The sequence below is a fragment of the Chiloscyllium plagiosum genome, chromosome 17 (genome assembly GCF_004010195.1).
Source record: "Chiloscyllium plagiosum isolate BGI_BamShark_2017 chromosome 17, ASM401019v2, whole genome shotgun sequence".
NCBI classification, from domain to species: Eukaryota; Metazoa; Chordata; class Chondrichthyes; order Orectolobiformes; family Hemiscylliidae; genus Chiloscyllium; species Chiloscyllium plagiosum.
Genome location: NC_057726.1, coordinates 49,374,450 through 49,383,113, shown reverse-complemented (window position 1 = coordinate 49,383,113; position 8,664 = coordinate 49,374,450).

Sequence of the window (8,664 nt, the reverse complement as noted above, 5' to 3'; positions counted from 1 at the left end):
CTTTTCATCTTGCACACATTAGGACAGAATCACAAGAATAGTAAATCTCTAAAGGAAACAATACTTTACTAAATGAATGATTTGGAGTGGGCTGTACAAAGTTAAAAATCACACAACACCAGGTTTTGTCCAACAGGTTTAATTGGAAGCACACTAACTTTCGGAACGCCGTTCCTTCATCAGGTGATAGCCTGATGAAGGAGCATCGCTCCGAAAGCTAGTGCTTCCAATTAAACCTGTTGGACTATAACCTGGTGTTGTGTGATTTTTAATTTACTAAATGAAGCAATGGACTCTGTTTGTTGGAGGTATGCACCACAGAACAGTTGACTGCCAAGTTTTTGTTTAAAATTCAAACCAGGTAAGCGGATTTTGGATTTCTTAGTAACAATCTTATATTTTGGCCTGTAGTTATGCTATTCCCCAAAACCAAAAACATTCTGCCTGTATCTTCTGAATTAAAACTTTTCACTAATCTAGTAATGATGACCATTGCTAGATTAACCCCAGTCTTGCTTTTTGAAGATAAAATATATTTGTACACTCATGTGTTAGAGTCAAACAGCATGGAAACAGACACATTGCTCCAACCAATCCATGCAGAACATAATCCCAAAGTGAACTGGCCCCACATGCCTGGTCCTGGCCCATATCCCTCCAAACCATATTCCTATTCTTGTTGCAGCTCTATAAAACTTTGGTTGGACCGCACTTGGAATACTGCATCCAGTTCTGGTCGCCCTATTATAGGAAAGATGTGGGTGCTTTGGAGAGGGTTCAGAGGAGGTTTACCAGGATGCTGCCTGGACTGGAGGACTTATCTTATGAAAGGAGGTTGACTGAGCTTGGACTTTTTTCATTGGAGAAAAGGAGGAGGAGAGGGAACCTAATTGAGGTATACAAAATAATGAGAGGCATAGATAGAGTCGATAGCCAGAGACTATTTCCCAGTGCAGAAATGAGGGGTCATAGTTTTAAGCTGGTTGGAGGAAAGTATAGAGGGGATGTCAGAGGCGGGTTTACACAGAGTTGTGAGAGCATGGGATGCGTTGCCAGCAGCAGTTTTGGAAGTAAGGTCATTGGGAACACTTAAGAGACTGCTGGACATGCATATGGTCACAGAAATCTGAGGGTGCATACATGAGGATCAATGGTCAGCACAACATCGTGGGCTGAAGGGCCTGTTCTGTGCTGTACTGTTCTATGTTCTATGTATCCATCCGTTGTCGAAATTAAATTGACTCGACTCAAATGCTTGCATGGGCAAAGAAAAAGTTTATTTCAGACCTCTGCAAAGGGACCCAATACATTGGCAAGACGCCTCATGTAAGGGGCGTTTGATAGTTTTCACATATTCCCTTTATAGTCTAATTCGCTTCTTCTTATCAACACTTGCAAGGTTAGGGGCCTGGAACATTTGAGTTCCTTTCCATATATGGAGTTGTTTTTCTCATTCCTTGACTGTTGATAAGGTAGTTTAACTGGCCTTGTAAGTCTGCTGTTAGGTTGGTTTACCTTTACATTTTTCTATTTGTTTGCAATACTTGTCCCTAGTTTCAGCCAGGTCCTTACTTCTTTGTTTCCCTGTGCCTTTATAGATTTCACAATAAATGATAATTTTCCATTACACTATCCAAATGTATTTAAACATTGTTTATTTTGAAATTTTCTTTGCCCACTCTCCGATGCCTCCATATTTTTAGAATATGGTGACCAGAATTGTATTGAGTATTCTGGGCTAATCAAAGTTCAGTACAGGTTCTCCCCTTTTCAGTTCTATCCCATTAGAAATAAAGCCATGTGTTTGTGCTCTTTTGAAGACTTGCTAAACTGTGGCGCAATATTTACCAATTGGCGTTCTCATACTCAAGCAATATCTTTGTTCATTTGCCCCACCTGAAATTACATCCTAAGTGATGAATCATCTCCCTATTTTTCCCACCAAAATGGATTACCTTTTGAATGAGATAGTAATGTGTACTCTGCAGTAGGCAACAAAGATTCTACGGCACAATTTGTTGAAAAGCAATAGAATTTGCTGCAGTATCCTGGTATTTATCCCTCAACTAGTATTGCAAAAATAGATCAGCTGAACATTATCCAATTGCTGTCTGGAGCCTTTTGTGTGCATATTTCCTACTTGATGGAGATCCCTACAATTCAAAGGTACTTAATTCACTGTAAAACACTTTGGGATATCCTAATGTATTATAATTGAGTTCAAAAATCTGTAAAGTGTATTTTATGATTTTTTTTGTGTTTTCTTAAACACGTAACTTAATAGTTAGTGATGGAGGAAAGGTAAGGATTATGGGAAGTTTGTATATAAGCAACTATGGCTATCATTCACAGATTATTTGACCAAGCAGAGCTTGGGCAGGAAGAGGATACAATGTTGTCACTCTATTCCTTTTACTCCTCCTCTAGTTCCTGCTACATTATTTCCATCTCATCCACATCTTGCACTTTCTGAGTTCAATAGAGGCAGAATGGAATCACTGCACATTCTGTGAGAAAGTGAGTACATTTAAACTTAAAGGATAATTTATTTGTTTTATAAAATTTAGCACTGCTTGTTTGCAGTTGACATTTTACTTACATTTTCTGCTTTTAGGTTTCTTCCAGGCTTAGGTGGGGCTAATCAAGCTCTCTGCTGGAGTATAAATGATATTAGCTAATTAAGTATTAGTCCTAAGCTAGCTCTGTAACTGCCAGATAATACATTCATCTGAAGTGTTGGTGTGTAAATCAAAAAGGTGTAGTGTGGTACATAGAGGTAGAGTGGAATTACTGTGAGTTTGTCAGTGAGGAAGGGACAGGGCTGTTTTTCTCTTCTCTATGCTTGGCAGATGACCGGAAGTTGTACAATTTGAAAACAAAGAGTGACATCGCAGGAGAACAGTGGATACACTAATCTCTAGTCTTCATTTAATATTAAACAGCACAAAAGTAAGCTTAAGTAAAGGTAGCCATGTACAGTGCCCATCCCAGGACACATTGACAACACCTCACATGTCTGAATGAATGAATGAATGCATTAGCTTTAACTTTATTGAAACAGTGCTGAAGATGATGGTTCCTCAGAGGAGTGCAGCAAGCACTTGACCCATGGCAACACCAGTGGGGCAACTGAGTATGAGGGAAGAACAGTGGGAGAGTACCAGTGATAGATAATCCATTGCATAGGGAACAGACAGATGTTTCTGTGGGTCATAAGTGTGTCTCCAGGATGTTAAATGTAGATGTAGAGAGGTTCTTTCCTCATGTGGGGGCAATCTAGAATGATATTAAATGAAATTAATATAGTTCTAGAATAAGGCATAGGAGATTTAAACAGAGAAGAAGAGAAATCACCTCTCTCAAAGAGTCGTGCATTTGTGCCCACTACCCCAGAGTCGGTTGAGTGCTGGGACATTGAGTTTAATGAGGAGATAGACAGATTTTTAATTAGTAATGAGTCGAAAAGTTATGGAGAGCAGGCCGGAAACAGGAGCGAATGTTGAGACGAGGTCAGCCATGATCATATTAAATGGTGGAGCAGGCTCGAGAGACTGAATTGCCTATACCTTCGCATAGTTCTTATGTTTGTAAGTCTGCTCCCTCCCTAGGGCTTGGATCAAGGATATCACAGTGTGGTTGCAAGGGAAGGGTGACAGGCCAGAGGTCTTGGTCTCCATTGGGAGCAATTATACAGGTAGAAAGGGAGATGTGGTTCTGCAATCAGAATTCAGAGAACTGGGGGAAGCAGATGCCTAGTGGTATTATCGCCGGACTGTTAACCCAGAGATCCTTTGGTGACCCGGGTTTCAATCCCACCACGGCAGATGGTGGAATTTGAATTCACTAAAAGTCCGGAATTAGGATTCTAATGATGACCACAAATCCATTTCGATTGTTGGGAAAAACCCATCTGGTTCACTAGGGTTCTCTAGGGAAGGAAACTGCCATCCTTACCTGGTTGGGCCTACATGTGACTCCAGACCCACAGCAATGTGGTTGACTCTTAACTGCCACATTGGCACATCCCTATAGGCAATTAGGGATGGGCCATAAATGCTACCTAGCCAGCCCTCATCATTTGAATGAATAAAAAAAAGTATGAAATTAGCAAGCAGGATGTCAAAGTAGTATTTGCCCAGTGAGCACAGAAATAAGACAGATGAATGTGTGGCTGGAAAGATGGTGCAGGAAGGAAGGGTTCAAATCCGTGGCAATCTAGGATTGGCTCCTGAGGAGATAGCACCTTTACAAGTCGGGTTGCATCTGAACAAAGTCGGGACTGAGAAAGCGTTTTCCTAGTGGTGTTGAGAGGGCTTTAAATAATTCTGATATAATGTGGGAACCAGGAGAAATATTTAAAGAGTAATACAAGGTCCTTAAAATACTGTGTGAGACACAGTATCTAATCTAATCTAATCATAACACCAGAGTAGAAAATGGCAAATTAACAGTTGGAGTCACAGTAAGGGAAAAATTAAACTTTCTAAATCATGTTAAACTGTACAAAGTATACTGAATATGATTGGTGATTTATAGGCAAATGTGTCATTTGGAATGATGACGATGAGATGATATTTGAGATCTGCCTGATGGCAGGAAAGGACTAGATGTTAAATATTCTTGGCTCCTGGGTGTTTTGGAAAGAAAAGAAAGAAATCAAAAGAGAAGAATTGTTCAAGGTAAGACATAATTTGATAAGGACTAGGGACCAAGCAGGGGATATTATATTGCACAGTGTTATCTGCAGACCACTAACTAGCGGAAAAGATGTAGAGGAATAAATTTGCAAATACATCATAGACCGATGCAAAAATTATACAGTAGTGCAGTTGTAATAGGGAACTTTAATTTTGCGGAGAAAGTGAGGTCTGCAGACGCTGGAGATCAAAGCTGAAACTTTATTGCTGGAACAGCACAGCAGGTCAGGCAGCATCTAGGGAACAGAAGATTCGACGTTTCGGGCACATGCCCTTCTTCAGGAATGAGCAGAGAGTGTTTCAACTTTAATTTTGCAAATTGAAATTGTTTTAGTGGTAATGTTAAGAGCAAGAACGACAAGAGTTCTCAGATTGTTTTCAGCAGAATTTTCGACAGCAATATGTGTCCAGCCCAACATGAAAGGAGATCTGGTTTTTGGAAATGCGTTGAGCCAATTAGATCAAGTGTCAACGCAGAAACACATAAGGGACAATGATCATGTATAATAAGCTTTAGGATGATGGGAGAAAATCTTTAGTCAATCCAGAGTAAGAATTGTTAACCAGGGAAAGCCAACTTCATTGGGGCAGGAATGAAGCTGCACTGCATTGACTGGAGCCAAAGGCTGGCAGAAAAATCAGGAGCAGGATAATGGTCAACCTTGAGAGAAGAGATGGCTTGGATACTGTCAATGCATATTCCTTCAAAAGAGAAAGATAAGGTCAAAATTTCAGCACTCCCTGGAAGAACAGGGTGATAGAAATTAGGGCAAAGAGGATAAAGTGTGCTTCTGATTAGGTTTGTTCTGGTGAATGCAACTGAGTACCAACCTGAATACAAAATGTTCAGAAAGGCAACTGTGAAAATAAATAAGAGAATTGAAGAGGGAGTACGGAAAAGCTGGTAGCTAATGATACAGGGAAATAACAAGGTTTTTATTCTGACAATGAGAGCTAAAACTTGGTAAAAGGAGGCTTAGGGCTGATTAGGGACCAAAAAGGTAATTTGCATGTGGTGACAGAAGGCATGTGAAGATATTGTATCCAGGAAGCACATGTTACTCAGATCGTGGTGACAAAATTCAGTCACTACAAGATTCAAAATTGATGAGTAGGAAGTGTTAGATGAGCTATTAAGGCACATGGACCAGTTGAGATGCATCCAACCATAATGAAAGAAATTGCAAAGGTGCAAATCATAATCTTTCAGTCTATCTGAGACACAGAGGGCGATGCCAGAGAACTGGAGAATTGCAAACATTACACCTTTCTTCAAACAAGAATTGTAAGGAAATGCAGAGCAATTACAGTGGTGTCAGTTAACTTCAGCAGTGAGGAAAGCAATAATTCAAGATAGAAACAATAGTCACAAGAATGAATATTGTTTAGTTTGGAAAAGCCAGCATAGATATCTCAAGGGATAATAGTATTTAATTAACTTACTGGAATTCTTTGAAGAGCTAGGGTTGATGAGGCTAATGCTGTTGGTGTGGGTATACAGACTTTCAAAATGTATCTAATACAATGCCGCACATAAGGAAATTTATAGCATGGAACAAACAGGATGGTAGAAACGTGGATAGAAAATTGGCAGAATGGTAGTAAACAAAGTGTAATGGTTATTGGATACTTTTCAGTGTGAAGAAAAAATTGTTGTGGATTTCTCCAGGTGGTTAGTATTGGGACCCTTGCTTTTCCTGATACATATAATTGGTCTTGAAGTGCAGAGGAGAATTTCAAAGATTGTAGATGATGTTAAACTTGAAACATTGTAATCTGTGAGGAGGACAACATAGAATTTCAAAAGGACATTGACAATTTGGTGGAATGGGCAAAGAATAGTAGATGAAGTTCAAAGTAAAGTGTACGGTGATATATCTTGGTAGAAACAACATGGAGAGAGAGTTTAAATTGTGCAGGAACAATGAGACCTGAGTGTATATGAACATTAATCATTAAAGGTGGCAGAACAAGTGGACAACACAGTTAATAAGGCAAACAAAATAGGTGGCTCAGTGATTAGCACTGCTGTCTCTCAGCGTCAGGGACCTGGGTTCAATTCCAGCCTTGGGTGACTGTCTGTGTGGAGTTTGTACATTCTCCCTGTGACTGCATGGGTTTCCCCTGGGTGCTCTGGTTTCCTCCCACAGTTCAAAGATATGCAGGTTAGGTGAATTGGCCCATAGTGTTCAGGGATGTGTAGTTTAGGTGCATTAGTCAGGGGAATGGGTCTGCGTGGGATACTCTTCGGAGTGTTGGTATGGACTTGTTTGGCCAAATGGCCTGTTTTCACATTGTAGGGATTCTGTGATAAAAAAAATCCTGTGATTCATTCATATGAGCATAAAGTACAAAAACAGGGAGGTTATGCTTAACCTGAATGAGACACTAGTTAGACCTCAGCTGGAGTATTATGCACAATTCTGGACATCACACTTTCTAAAGGATGAGAATACATTGTAGAGAGTGATAAAAAGGATTACAGGAATGGCTCTGGAGATAGTTTGGAGCTGTTACTCTTGGAGAAGGCTAAAAGGAAATTTGTTGGAAGTTTTCCAATCATGTTAGAGGAAGGACATTATTCAGCTGGAGAGGCTTCAGAAGAGATTTACCAGGATGTTGCTGGGTATGGAAAGCTTGAGTTATAAAGAAAGGCTGGAGAGGCTGGGACATTCTTTTACTGAAGTGTCAGAGGTTGAGAGGCAGCCTTTTAGAAATTTATGAAATAATGAGAGGAATAGCTAGAGTTAATAGTAGTTGTCTTTTCCCGAGAATGGGGGATTTCAAGACTAAGAGGGACACTTTTAAGGTGAGAGGAGACAGATTTAAAAAAGACATGAGGGACAAATCTTTTACACAGAGGGTGGCTCTTGGGTGGAATGAACTGCCTGAGGAAGTGATGAATGTGTGTACTTTTACAACATTTGGAAGACATTTGGATAAGTACATGAATAGGAAAGGTTTGGAGGGATATGGGCCAGGAACAGTCAGATGGGACTAGTTTAGTTTGGGGTTAGGTTTGGCATGGACTGGTTGAACTGAATGGTCTGTTTCCACACTGTAGGAGTCTATGACTGAACGACAGGTCTGGACAAGGTAGTCAGGGAGAACTAGCTCTGATTCAAACAAAGAACAGGAACAAGCTTGACACTGATTTACACAATAAGTAAATATGACACATAAAAAAAAACATTTTTAATGTGCAAGAGTTTCTAGTTTGGAACGCACTGCCTGGAAGTGTCATAGATTAAATAATCCCACAAAGCTGGCATCCTGTCATTCAGTTGCCCTTTATTTACAAATGGAAAGTCCTTGACACTGATCCAGCTCTCAGAGTGAACAGGATGTTTGACACCCCTGTTTTTTAAAAATTTTTTTGCCTCTTTTTTATTTTTATTTTACTAAGTGCAGTAGTGCTTATTCTTTCCCCAGCACCCATGGTGTGTGTGTACAGGTGTGAGACACAGTGAAAGGTGCACAAATCTTGATTTGAATTTCCACCACCAGGAAGAAAAGAAACACCCGACTGGCCAGCAACAAGCAGTGCCCTTCACAAAGGTGTGGTCAAACAGTAAGGGGAGGGCAGGGATTCAATCAAAATAGAGTTGGAGGGGGAAATAATGCACTCCACTCCCTGAACAACTCCAGGGAGTTGGTGGACACCGCGTGCTCCTTCTCCAAGGACACCCGGGCCCTAACGTAACCGCGGAAAAGGGGCAGGCAGTCGGCCCTAACGACCCCCTCCACGGCCCACTGCCTGGACCTGTTGATGGCCAGTTTGGCCAGGCCCAGGAGCAGACCCACGAGGAGGTCTTCAGACCTGCCCTCCTCCCTCCATACCGGGTGCCCAAAGATCAGGAGCGTGGGACTGAAGCGCAACCAAAAGCAGAGGAGGGGGTTTTTAAGAAAATCAAAAAGGGAGTGCAAACGCCCACACCCAATATATACGTGGTCCACGGACTCCACA